General features: G+C 41.2%; 1 protein-coding gene across 1 annotated transcript in view; it reads right to left on the reverse strand.

The window, feature by feature from the left end:
- LOC136882655 (synaptotagmin-15) overlaps positions 1 to 7,393 on the reverse strand; it is a 209,465-nt gene extending 202,072 nt beyond the window's left edge. The window contains exon 1 of the mRNA XM_067155143.2: positions 7,307 to 7,393. The gene's annotated coding sequence lies outside the window, so the exon portion shown is untranslated. The remainder of the gene's footprint in view (positions 1 to 7,306) is intronic.
- Between the last annotated feature and the right edge of the window lie 7,503 nt (positions 7,394 to 14,896).

The raw sequence follows: 14,896 nt of genomic DNA on the forward strand, positions 1-14,896 counted from the left end.
TGTTGTTGAGTTGCTACAGATTTTCTACTTTCTACACCCTTGGAAGAATCCTCCTCACTTACAATGTTTACCATTGGGGCTTGGTCGTTTTTGGGAGCAGCTTCCTTAGCATTGATCTTCTTTTAATTTTAGAGACAATAGATCGCTAACCTTGTTATAAAAATAGGGGCTGCCTGGCCGAGGCGGTAAAGGCGTTCTCGGTCCGCCAGGAAGGACGTGGGTTCGAATCCCCATCAGGAAGTCGTAAAATTTAAGAAACGAGATTTCCACTTCCGGAGGTGCATATGGCCCTGAGGTTCACTCAGCCTACACCAAAAATGAATACCAGGTTAATTCCTGGGGGCAAAGGCGGGGCGTAGAGGTAACTACTCTACCCCATCACGTGCCGAGGTTAACAATGGTGGAAGCCTTTACCTTCCACTCCTCCAAGGGCCTTCATGACCTTACGGAGGTGACTTTGCTTTTTGTTATAAAAATGGAACAGTCTAGCCTGTACTCTCTTACGCTGATTAGGAGATGGATCGCTTACTTCAAAAAACTTACTACCGATGCTAGTACAGTGGTATTGTCAGTGATAGTGGATAGAGCCTCATCAATTTCTTTTTCTCCCAAAATTGGGATACTAGTTGGCAATTCTATGGATTCCTTAAGTCTGGCAGTATCTGCCGCAATCGTGCCTCCATATTGAACATTTCTAATAAGTAATTAATACATTAATTCCTCCTTGCGCAAGTACCCGGAATGAAGGACTTCGCGGGGGCCAGACATGATGACAGAAAATTTACAAATTTAGAAAAATTCCCAGCGACTGAGAAAATTCTTAAGAGTTCGGTGCAGATTCTATATTTAGCCGTCAAAAGAGGCTTTAGACCCATTCAACTACGCTCTGCTACCACTTTGTTCCGGGGTTTGTGTGGAACGCAGAGATGGTTAAAGAAGGTTCGGGCTTGAATGGGTCTATCTACAATACCAAAAAATAATTTAAAACTTGAACTGAAGGTTATATTTTTTCAGAAAACAGCGTAACAATTTTTACTTAGTGAACATAGCAACATATCAGGTACAAAAGCAATCTTGACACAAGACCAGGAATTATTTAACAGATTCTGGGCTTCAAGCTCCTAGTTTTACAGTTTTACGAATGGAAGTGGTGTAGGTTAATTTTTGGGCAGAAATCCCCTAATTCAAGAGCACTTGCTCCCTAAATCACAATATCTATCCTCCCTGAGGCACACGTTACAGTTACAAAACTTTGAAAAAAAGCTAACAGACTCTCAGTTTTCCAAGCCTACTCAAGGCAACATCAACTTACAATCATTGGCCTCTCAAGGCACAACTTACAATTTTAAAATAATTTTATACAGGGGTATTTAATACCCAACCTACGGGGCCTTCATGGAAAAAGAACAGGTTAAATAGCTGGCCCAAACACAAAAGGAATGGAGGCGTACACTGCGTTCCAAGATAAGAAAACCTATAGGGCTCTCGGCCGATGAAGCAGGGGCTATTCCCAAACTACTGAGGTGGCTAGCATGGAAATTACTTCAACACATTGCAGGAAGAGAACAGTTACGGAAACGAAGTCACTTCAAACCAAGATGAAGGGGAGCTCGAGAGGGTAGCTCACTCTCGATCCCCGATTTACAGTTAAAGCTTTATGAAGTTATATATTGACCAGAAGAAAATTTACATTTTAGAAAAGTTGGTTACATCGTTAAGGATTCGAACCTTTTCCTCGGGTTAAGCTGCGGATAACATAGAAATGGAAAACTTCTTTAAGTGACAAGTTCTTTCACTTTGCACCAGAGTGCATGATCATAGTTTTTAGTAGTGTCATCTGTAGAAAAATGTCCAAACTTCTTGATGCATAGCAAAACAAAACAAGAAGAAATTCAGTCAGTTTAGGAAACTGCACAATAACAACATTACATAATATTTCAGTGGAGACATCTTCTGTTTAAAGTTTCAACTTTTGTGTTATCAGTTTCACTTTTTGATTGATAGGGGAGTTCTAAAGGCGCGGATTTTGAATGCGCGGCGTTGAGGTGTACCTCCCGCTACAACAACAACAACAACAACAACAATAATAATAATAATAATAATAATAATAATAATAATAATAATAATAATAATAATAATAATAATAGACTCGGTACTAAAAATCCCCTTATCCATCATCAGCCATCACCTGTATTCCACGACATGACTGTGAAAATGGCCAGCTCCATGCATAAATGGTTAGCGTGCTGGCCTTTGGTCACAGAGGTCCCGGGTTCGATTCCCGGTAGGGTAGAGAATTTTAACCATAATTGGTTTCCCTGGCACTGGGACTGGGTGTATGAACAGTCCTAATCATCATATCATCCTCATGACACGCAGGTCGCCTGCGGGAGTCAAATCAAAATACCTGCACCAGGACTCTCTAGAAGACACACGCCATTGTTATTATTATTGTAAAAATGTGTCCGCCTCTGTAGTGTAGTGTTTAGCGTGACTAGCTGCCACACCCGGAGGCCCGGTTTTGATTCCTGGCTCTGCCACGAAATTTGAAAATGTGGTACGAGAGCTGGAACGGGGTCCACTCAGCCTCGGAAGGTCAACTGAGTAGAGGTTTGTTCGATTCCAGCCTCAGCCATCCTGTGAGTCGTTTCCCGTTGTTTCCCACTTCTACTCCAGGCAAATGCCGGGATGGTACCTAACTTATGGCCACGGCCGTTTCCTTCCCTCTTCCTTTTCTATCCCTTCATCCCCCACAAGGCTCCTGTTCAGCATAGCAGGTGAGGTCACCTAGGCGAGGTACTGGTCCTCATCCCCAGTTTTATCCCCGCTGTGTCCGATGGAAAAAACCAACCCTGGAGGGTAAACAGATTAAGAAGAAGACTGTGAAAAAGCTTAAAATTTCAACAAAATAAAGGAAATGAATTCTAACAGATAACCGTAACAGATATAACCTGCTTGCTAGAAAAATAGCAATAAAACATAGCAAATATATAACTTTCATTGTCATAAATGTCGTTCTGTGTGAGGCCAAACGGTTAGATTCCCTAATAGGAGTTCCTCCTGTGGGTAGCGGAGGTAGAATACCGCCCCTGGTATCCCATGCCTGTCGTAAGAGGTGACTAAAAGGGGCCCATGTTCTCTTGACTTCTGAGCGTGGGTTGGCAACCACGGGGCCCTCAGCTGAGTCTGACATTGCCTCCACTTACTTGCGCCAGGCTTCTCACTTTCATCTATCCTATCCGACATCCCTTGGTGAGCTCTTGTTCTTTTCCGACCCCCACGGTATTAGAGCATTCGATGCCTAGGGAGTCTTTAATGTTCACGCCCTTCGTGGCCCTTGTCCTTTCTTTGGCCGATACCTTCATATTTCGATATTTCGGATCCGGAGAGCTGAGAAGAATAATTGAGCCACTCCTTGAAACCGGCAGCCATACTGTGGGGTGCGGTGCGTGCTGGTTGCTATTTTTTTAAATGACCGGATGCCCTTCCTGACATCAGCCTCATCAGAGGAGCCAATGAGATTAAATTAATAGCGTGATATATGATAGTGGGAAGGGAGAGGGTGAAACCCGGTGCCGGCACATAGCCCACTCCTGTCGATTAGAACCAAGCGGTCTGCTCAAGGCTTAACGTGTCCATCCGACGGACGGAATCACCATTAACAGCGTCATATGCCCTCAATCAATATGAGCACTGAGCACTGCGGAGAGGTTTGGAATTTAATCCAGGCTTTTGGCACGCAATCTAGAGATTAGAAATGGTATACCACCACCTCCCTTATCCTGCCGGCCAACATTCTGATGGTGAAAACGGGATTCGAACCGGCTAACCACGGTGTCAGACCGTTTAGACTTCAACACCTTAACGAGCATAGCCAGTTAGCCACCAGGCGGGCTCCCTGCCCAACTGAATGATACAGTACGTACTTATCTGGGGCACTGAGAGAGAGTGTAGTACCGAACGTATTACCTTACCTACCCCAACTACTTACAGCCATCAGCTCCTAAAGTAATTATCACTCGAAGACTTACATTATGATAGTGGCTTACATGCTTTATTGTTCCAGTTGGATGTCATTCAAACAAATCATAGTTTACAGGAACCACGATCCAAGGATGTTTACACTGTCGAGCCAAGTAATATCGTATTGGATGGAACTACCGGTTGCTATTAATTCTGTTCAGGTGCAATTTATTACAAGACGAGCTTGGAACTCAATATACTCCTTAGTTGAGTATTCCCCTCTCCCACTGTCGGAAGCCCTGAAGATGGTTTTCGTGATTTCTTTTCACACCAAGCAAATGCTAGGGATGTAAGTTACCTTAATTAAGCCACGGTCGTTTACTTCCTATTTCTAACCCTTTCCTAACCCATCGTTGCCATAAGACGTATCTGTGTCGGTACGAAGTAAAGGAAAAATCCCAACAAATAATATTCTCTTTCATTTATTTATTCAGGGTGTTCGATCCCCAGGCGAGGAAAACGGAGAAAACTTCGAAAATGCAAAGTGTCAACAGGAAGACGAGAAATTGAAATTGATAATTGGGAAAATGGAGGCTTTGTTGAGATGTACGAGAATGATTATCTATCTGGTTAGGCTAATATATCAACTGCAGTTCAACATTCGACACTTAGAGTGCAAAATGACAAGATACAGGGAACAAAAATTAGACTACGTCATTGATGTTACGCATTTCAAAGGACAGGAATGCTCACACTTAGAATGTGGTTGCAATGCTTGCTCTTTTCCATTAGTGGTCAATGAGGTGGTGGTGGTGGTGATTATTGAAGAGGAAGTACAACTAGGCAACCATCCTCTACATAACACTAATCAAAGAGAATCGATAAATGAAGGTATCGGCCAAAGGAAGACAAGGGTCACGAAGGGCGTGAAAATGAAATGAAAGACACCGAGCTCGATAGCTGCAGTCGTGTAAGTGCGGCCAGTATCCAGTATTCGAGAGATAGTATGTTCGAACCCCACTAGCGGCAGCTCTGAAGATGGTTTTCCGTGGTTTCCCATTTTCATACCAGACAAATGCTGGGGCTGTACCTCAATTAAGGCCACGGCCGCTTCCTTCCCACTGCTAGCCCTTTCCTGTCCCATAGTCGCCATAAGACCTATCTGTGTCGGTGCGACGTAAAGGCAACTAGCAAAAAAAAAAAAAAAATGAAAGACTCCCTAGACCTCGACTGCTCTAATACCGTCGGGGTCAGAAAAGAATAAGAGTCGGCCAAGGGAGGTTGATAGGATAGATGCAAGTGAGGAGCCTAGAACAAGTAGTGGAAGCAATGCCAGGACACAGCTAAGGGCCCCGTGGTCGCCAACCCACGCTCCCAAGTTGAGAGCCCCTGGGGCAGTGGTCTATGAGAGGCTATATTATGATAAAATGCATTATATGTGATTATTTTGTGTACAGTGTACTTTATCATAATTAGGTGCATGAGTGTTGCCTCAAGTGATTCCCCGTCTTGCGAAATGGGCCCACTTTCTTCACAGGCTAGTAGTGGTGCGGGGCCGCTCCATTATTCTTCTCACCTCCCCGATCAGATCCCTTCCATTTTTATTTCTCTCTGATTAGTGTTATGTAGGGGATGGTTGCCTAGTTGTACTTCCACCTTAAACAATTATCACCGCCACCGCCTAATAGGGGCGGCTATCTGTTGGATATTCTCTCTAATAACAACCCACATACACCTTCATTATAACTGTTATGCCTTTAAGCGTTCAGTCTGCAAGCCTCTGTGAATTTACTAAACGCCACTACAACCCTCTATTTGTAACTAGCTCTGTGGCTTATATTAGTTAGTTCTGTAGCTCTTACATTTAATCGTCAGAAACCGAGTCTAACCATTGTAGTCTCCCTCTACTTCTCTTACCCTCCATAACAGAGTCCATTATTCTCCTAGGTAACCTATCCTCCTCTATTCGCGGCACATGATCCCACCACCGAAAACAGTTTATGCGTAACTTTGCCTCATCTCCTCATTCCGAGTACCCTCTTGCCATTTTCCCCACTTGTTTGTACCGGCGATCATTCTCGCTACTTTCATGTCTGTTACTTCTAACTACTACTACTACTACTACTACTACTATTATTATTATTATTATTATTATTATTACACTATTGGTAGAGCAAATTCTTTGTCGGTTCAAACCCCACTGCCGGCAGCCCTGAAAATGGTTTTCCGTGGTTTCCCATTTTCACACCAGGCAAATGCTGGGGCTGTACCTTAATTAAGGCCACGGCCGCTTCCTTCCCACTCCTAGCCCTTCCTTGTCCCATCGTCGCCATAAGACCTATCTGTGTCGGTGCGAAGTAAAGCAACTAGCAAAAAAAAAAAAAAAAAAATTCTTTGTCATTCCCATAAAATAAATAATCAATCAATCACTACTGATCTACATTTAGGGCAGTCACCCAGGTGGCAGATTCCCTATCTGTTGTTTTCCTACCCGTTTCTTAAATGATTGCAAAGGAATAATTGCAAATTTATTGAACATCTCCCTTGGTAAGTTATTCCAATCCCTAACTCCCCTTCATATAAACGAATATTTGCCCCAATTTGTCGTCTTGAATTCCAACTTTATCTTCATATTGTGATCTTTCCTACTTTTAAAGACACGACTCAAACTTATTCGTCTACTGATGTCCTCCCACGCCATCTCTCCACTGACAGCTCGGAACATACCACTTAGTCGAGCAGCTTGTTTCCTTTCTCCCAAGTCTTCCCAGCCCAAACCTTGCAACATTTTTGTAACGCTACACTTTTGTCGGAAATCGCCCAGAACATATCGAGCTGCTTTTCTTCGGATTTTTTCCAGTTCTTGAATCAAGTAATCCTGCTGAGGGTCCCATACACTGGAACCATACTCTAGTTGGGGCCTTACCAGAGACTTATATGCAAGAGAAGAAAAGACATATAGGTACCGGTACCATTAAGTTCATCATCTTTTGAGATAATTATACACAGTCTCATATCATTTTCGTGTCGGGACATTTCGCATAGGTATATTTGAATTCGCGGAATAATTCACACATGATATGTTTAACCATATTTTAAATGTACGGTAAACACAGTAAAAGAACAAGCTCTGCTCGATACACCTTTGACATTGATTACAATTGGTTTGTGGGTTGAAATAATCGGTTGGTATATACGATTTTATACAAACACCCAAGTTTATAGGATCCTACGATATATTCGATTTTTTTTTAAAAATAAGAATAATATTTTGAACTACTTACGATACAACCCGATGTAAACTTCACACCTATTTCATAATTAAAGTATTCAAATTACTCACAATGAATGTTATCACCGGTTAAGTACGATGTGGCCGCATTACATTCATTAACATTATCGCACACAATGAAGTGGCATGTGGCAGGGCAGACCTAAAGCTGAAGTCGCAACAGATGTTCTAAGCAAACAGTTCTCCCACTCCACGTAGGCCGGGGTACCCTTATCCTAGTCAGCTGCAATAGTACAGGAAGTTCATTAAAGTCGTATCACGCGTACTTTTATCTGAGGAACTTAATTAGGCGCAGACCAGCCGAACAAATGAACCTTATCTTCCTGCCACCATGAAATTTCTAAGAGATATCCAACCGCGCATGCCATTCACTGAGTATTTGGATGGTAAAAATTGAATACGTTATGGGAGCAAATTAAGTCACGAGGTCAGGGGTTAACAGTGATGTTATAACACTTTTCAGTTCATTTTCATTTAATGCAAACAAAAATGTTGCTTATAGACAGTTACTGTACGTGTAAAGTTGTCGGAAATTGATCCTGAATGTACAAAAGAAGCAGTGGTTGCCAACCACGGGACCCTTAGCTGAGTCCTGGTATTGCTTCCACTTACTTGTTCCAGGCTCCTTACTCATCTATCCTAAGCTCACCGGACGAAATATTAGTCACCCTAGTGCGCACGCACAGATGGAACGTTAAGCCCGTACAAATGGCGCAGCGAATGAGTCCCGTGCTCAACCCCACGCGCATTGCCTCTACGTGAGCATAATGCAGTAGCGATCAGTAAGACATTGATGTTTCAAGCGGACAGTGTACGTCAGCATGGGAAGATCTAAGGATGTGACAGAATGGCAAAAAGGGGCAATCGTGTTTGGCCGTGTCCATGGCCATACAGTGCGTGAAGTTGCTGGATTTGTTGGTGTTTCACTGCAGACTGTTCAACGTGTCTACAATCAGTGGTGTACTACACTCGGCCACGAAACACGACGTCAGAATTGTTGTTGGGAAAAGATCCTGACTGAGAGGGACCGTTTCCGAACTCGACAGGAATTGCTGCAGTCAGTGAATGAGAGTTCATCCCAACCTGTTGGCGAGAGAACACCGCGACGGGAACTGCATGCAATGAACGTTTGGAGTCAGTTACCTCGCAAGAGGACATTGCTCACACACGCACATAAAGCTGCGCGTCTTCATTGGGCTAGAAGTCATGGAACGTGGACAGTAGATGACTGGCGGAATGTAATGTGATCTGACGAATCACGAATGCAGCATTATTCATCTTGGATATGCGCAAGGTAGCGATGGGCACTCTGAGAAGGGGTCTCGAGATTTCTCGAGACTAACGCAGGCACTGTTTCTCGCGAGAAATTTCGAGAGATCTCGAGAGCGTTGTCCAGCATTGTGTTGCGAGCAGCGCGTCGTAGGCCTACAGGAGCTCGATGTTGTTTGCACCGAGTATGCGAATAGCCAACCACGGGCCTTCTCCATCCCGTAAATCAATACTCCCTCCGCTTGCGAAAGCCCTTGAACGACTTATTCACGAGCAACTAACTGAATATCTCACAAATCATTCACTACTAGACCCGTTGCAATCTGGCTTCAGGAAGGGCCACAGTATGACGACAGCACTCCTTCGGGTAATAGATGATATCAGGCTTGCTATGGATAAGCGACAGGTGACGGTACTCACGCTCCTTGACTTTAGCAGTGCATTTGATACAGTCAACATACAACTACTCCTTTCAAAATTGCGCTTCCTTGGCGTTGACCGGAATGCGCTCAATTTCTTTATATCCTACCTCACAAATCGTCGTCAGTGTGTCTCAGTAAACGATGTTACGTCGAAATGGGCTATCAGATTATCTGGAGTGCCTCAAGGATCTGTGCTTGGACCTTTACTATTCAGCCTGCATATCAATGATATTTCATCCCCACTTGTCCACTGTAAATACCATCTGGTAAAACCAGGAAATAACAAGGAGTAATTCCCAGTTTTACGGGAATGAAAGATAAAGGATCAGCAGTCAACAACAAAATTTATTATAATCTTTCAGAAAAAACAACAATAAATTATTTGAATAACTTGATCCATGATTAAATACGAAATTCAAGTGACGTACACCTAGCCTTGAGCCGAACTGACCACCGTCCGTGCACATGATAGTGATTATAAATTGAAACTGAGAAAATTCAGGATTATCTGAATATTGCATTAAATGTGAAAGGCTGGCGCGAGCCAAACCAGTATTGAAACTTTACATAGTAGTAAATGAATATTCAAAACCATCAAATGACGAAGCTAAATAGAAAAAACAAGGGTTGCTTTAACAATAGATTGAAAAAGACACGAAATTGAATAACGAACTTGAGGCAGACTTGCAACATTAAATTCTCCACCGGGGAGATAACATTAACAATAATGAAAACATTGAGCTGTCAGATTAATAGTCCAACACTGCAGTGTAAAATACAAATCCTTTTAGGCAAACCAGCTCAGTAGAAAATGTCATCTTCTAGATCAGACATGCCGACAAACGTAGATTAAAAGTGTCCATAAAGGTAAAGCAAAATGCTAACTCCAGGCTCGCATTAATGAAATTTAATAGAGTTGAATTGCTGAACAGGCCAGCTGGTGCGAAGTAGAAGGTACTCGGCTCGACATAGTTTTGTTTATACAGGAGGGCAAGCCCGTGTCAACGGCCCCAAGCAGGGCGAAGTGGTTACATGTCATGAGAAATGCCGCTTCCAAACACGCGGCGAGGCTTGCAGGCTGGATGAGTAGTCCCCATGGACGTTGCTGCGAATTGACAGTTCTAGCGGGCTGCCCAAAGCAAAGTGAGGAGCCAAGTCCTCACGCCGAGTCCTCAAGTCGAGCCTTGGAACAGAGTCCAGGTTCGGAGTCTAGTGCAGAGTGCAGAGTGCAGAGCAGAGTGGAGTGGAGCATGTTGAGTAGCAGTCCTTAAGAAGCACTGCAGAATATTCCAGATTCAAAAAAGTAGTGCTGCAAGACTAACCATAATAATTACTAAAAAGTACATGAGAAACCTTACCAAAAAATACAAAATAATGAAAAAAGATAAGTCCAGAAAGAATATTCATAATTTCCACACAATTAATAATATAATAAAGGCAAGGGAAAAAGCAGAAATAACCAATGAAAAAATAGAAAGACGCGGAAGAACACATTCTCGGTACCAGAAGGAGACAAGTTGCCGGTGACGCAAGCAGTCATGTGAAGGTAATGTGACCAATCAACAGGCGACGTAAAAAATGACGTAGGTTAGCGAAGCGAAAGGAAGAAATAAGCAAACAGTGTTCGTATGATCTGTAACATGAGTGCACGCCAAGGGAAACTTGTTATAAATCAACGAAAAATAACTAAACGTAACATAATTAAAGGTAAGCGCAACATCATACTTAAATTCAAACAAGAAGAAAAGTACCGAAAATAGTGAGAATTGCCAATAAATCATACGTTCATGGGCGCATGAACCACCATCTGTATGCTGATGACCTACAGGTATATTACCATACCAGTGTAGAATAGTATATGCGAAGCGATCCAGCATATGAATACAGACCTACAACGACTCACAACGTTTGCCAGGAACAACGCCTTACTCATCAACCCACGAAAGACCCAAAGCATAATAATTGGACACAAAAAATTACTATGTGCTCTAAATAGTAATCACAATCCTCCTCCAATTACTATTGATGATACCGAAGTGCCATACTCCAAGATGTTACAAACCTCGGGGTCACCTTAAATGAGACTCTTACCTGGAATTAGCATATAACCAATGTGTGCAGAAAAGTACACGCATCTATTTATCCTTTGAAGCGTCATAAAAATGTTCTCCCACTGGACCTTAAATTAAAACTCATACAAACACTTCTATTTCCAATCTTTGACTACTGTGACAGTGTATTGACTGATCTAACCTGTGAACAAGCAACAAAGCTACAACGTGTACAGAACTCTTGCATTCGATATGCCTTCCAGCTCCGACATGATGCTCATATAACACCTTACTACAAAAAGTTGGGATGGCTACGTTTAAATGACCGTAGAAAAATGCACCAAATGACCCTTGTCTATCAGTTGCTTTCTTCAAACAGCCCCACCTACCTGTCGTCCAATTTTAGGCTTCTTTCTTCGTTCCACGAAATTAACACTCGTTCCAGATCACTACTTGAAATAGCACCGCATCAAACGAATACCGTACCTACAGCCATTCATTTCTGGTCTCCGCTACGAGGTTATGGAATACGATCCCGGATGATATTAAAAAGTCTTGCTCGTCTAGGACATTTAAAACTGCCTACCGTAAATTCCTCCAGAGTACATACAATTGACTCGAATGAATGTAAGAGTGAATGACGTGTGAATGAAACAAAAAATGACGTACTAGATTTAAGTTCTTAGGCTATCCCATTTACGTTCTTACTACTCTCATTTTAGGCTATAGACTGTTCATAGAAATAGACTACATAGTAACATTGATTTTAGTTCACTCGGATCGTAACATACTAGTTAATTAATTTTAGCCTTATATTTGAATGAGTTTTTCTTTCAGCTAGTTGTAGATATATTATTTAGGTTATAAGTTGATATATTTTTCTGTTATTATCCACTCTCTATTTATCCTATAATTTTTCATCAGTAGTAACCTTAATTAATTGTATTATTGTATTCCTTATCTGACATACAAATCTCAATAACAGTAATTGATCACAATGATACTTTAGATTAATACTGTAAAAATAAAAAAATGTATGTGGTTAAGTGTAAGAGAGGGCCAAGAGCCCTAACTTCGCCACTTAATAAATAAATAAATAAATAAATAAATAAATAAATAAATAAATAAATAAATAAATAAATAAATAAATAAATAAATAAATAAATAAATAAATATGTGTCAACAAGCGACTAGGGCGTTCATTTCTACCGAGGTCTATTTTGACGCAGTATTACATAATTATAAAGGGTACACATTCTTACATTGTATGCAGCGGTAAGTACACGAATGAGTAGGCTAACTACAGAACCTTCTTTAGGCATACAACGTTATCAGACCCCACATTCAATATCAACTAGACCAGTGCTTGTGTTTACCGATATTTTGCTGACGAAGGAAATAATTCCTTACAATGTTATAGAGTATTAGGGTCATAATTGGGGACTTCGGTATTTGAGAGTGCAATGTGTAATTGTGTCTAAATGTACACGACAATGGAGACGATGTCCGAAACGCAACTTAAGCCGTGGGATTATTTTGAAGAGACGCCACATAGCACAACCCGCTGTCAGCAGAAATACTTCTGGGATGATCCGGTACTTAATAACATATAATATCGCTGAAGGGGAATCGTTACAGAGAACACCTCCGGCCCGATCTGCTTCACGAGAAGCTATCCTGTCGACAATTGCAAGGTATCCAGGTAGATGTACATCCCATCCACAGTTATTCACAAATTACGCAGGGTTATTCAGCTAAGATGTCCACCTCAAATAACTCGTGAACCGTTTAAGATACTGACATTCTGTTTTCACATTCATTAATGGTATTGCTACGATTAAAACTTCCTCTGTTTTATTACTCTAATTTATTTCAGGATGACCCAATAAATGTACACACACACACATACAAATAAATAAATAAATAAATAAATAAATAAATAAATAAATAAATAAATATATATATATATACACACACACACACCGGGTGGTCCACCAGTCCCTTGAGCCCCAGTGTTATGCATCCCTTCATATTTACTACAATTCTGAAAGACATCGGCCCCTCTCCCTAAACCGAGATAATATAACGAGTTGTGTGTTTACGGGCTAGAAGACAGCAAGAATCGTGAGCGCCACTATTAATCATTATGGGTACTGTTACCGTGTTTTGGTGGATTGCAGAGAGGTGAAAGAAGGTGTGGGCTTGAATGGGTCTAACTACGATATCAAAATTGAATTAAACTTTAAATAAAGGTTATATTTTCTTTAAAAATCAAACTTATCAATCTTTCACTTAGTGAAATAACAATAACAAATTTGGGGATTAAAACTGAGCACCCCAGAATAGGGAATTTAACAATTTTGGGCTTCAAGCCCCAGAGTTACAAGTTTTGAGCTACAAGATCCAGTTTACCACAATTTATAAAATCTCAATATTTAGACAAGGACAGGAATATCCCAATATAAGAGCACTTGCTCCAAGGATTACAAAAACCGGCCTTCCAAAGGCAAAGCAAAGCAAAGTCACCTCCGTACAGGGCATGAAGGCCCTTGGAAGAGTGGAAGGTAAAGGCTTCCACCATTGTTAACCGCGGCACGTGATGGGGTAGAGTGGTTAGCTGTACGCCCGACCGCCTTTGCCCCCAGGAATTAACCTGGTACTCATGTTTTGTGTAGGCTGAGTGAACCTCAGGGCATATGCACCTCCGGAAGTGGAAATCTCGTTTCTTAAATTTTCCGACTTCCTGACGGGGATTCGAACCCACGTCCTTCCGGGCGAACCGAGCACGCCTTTACCGCCCTTCCAAAGGCACCCCTCAATATTACAGTAAGCTTAGGGAAGAGCTTACATGCTCTCTTACACGTACTCTTACATGATGAAAAAGTATATTTTTTGGCATCACTTTAATAAGTATTTTCTGGATTTTGTGCTAAAGGTACAACTATGATTCTTGTAACATATAAAAAGCAGTATATTCTGAGCTGTTTATGACCATGTAGTACTACTTTGCTTTTATAGGATGTGTGAAATGAATAAAAAATTGGACAGATACGTTTTCCTTTTTTTTTTTTTTTTTTTTTTTTTTTTTTTTTTTTTTTTTTGCATAAGTTACTTCAGGTACACATTTCTCAGTTGTTTTTGATTCAAGTGCTCTCAAATTTTGTTCAGATACTGGGAATGGACGTTGGCAGATGAGTAACCACGTTGTTTCATTATTATTGGGACAGAATGCAAAAAAAAAAAAAATTATTCAAAGACATGTATCAATTTTTCTCTTCCCAATCCAGGCTTACTATTTTTTGGAAATTAAAATAGGTTGACATTCAAGTACTCCATTAGGCAAGTTAATGTACAAAAATAGCCCTCTATCTTAAATGGTTTCCTAGTTATTGGTACCTAAACATGAAAAATGAGTATTAACGGGAAACAGCTGGCAAAGTTAAAAGTATATTTTACAGAGAGTTACCTGTATTTTAGAACATCCCAGCTGCACAATCATGATCTTTCTCCAATTCTGATTCTTCCCTCTTCCTATTTATATTCCTATTTCTCATCCTGGCCTGTTTGGTGATCTGTTCAGCATACTTTTCGGCATCTCGTACTCTCCACCATGTCAACAGTGATGACACTATTTTTCATGTTAGGAGTTAGCTCCACATTTTATCCCCAAGTTCTTCAATACATTCATTCTAGTTGTTACAACTCCATTGAAACAGATTACTGCATCTAAATCACTCATCTTGAGAGTATTATGCCCAACGAGAACATTTTTTGGTGCGCATCCCCAAATACAATGGTTCAAACTTGCATTAGGATTCTGAGTGCCACCATGTAAGCACTTGGCGAGGAGTTTTGTGTCACTCAGATCTCTGTAAATTGGTTTAATGGCAGCCATTACC

The sequence above is a fragment of the Anabrus simplex genome, chromosome 1, assembly GCF_040414725.1.
Source record: "Anabrus simplex isolate iqAnaSimp1 chromosome 1, ASM4041472v1, whole genome shotgun sequence".
Classification (NCBI taxonomy): domain Eukaryota; kingdom Metazoa; phylum Arthropoda; class Insecta; order Orthoptera; family Tettigoniidae; genus Anabrus; species Anabrus simplex.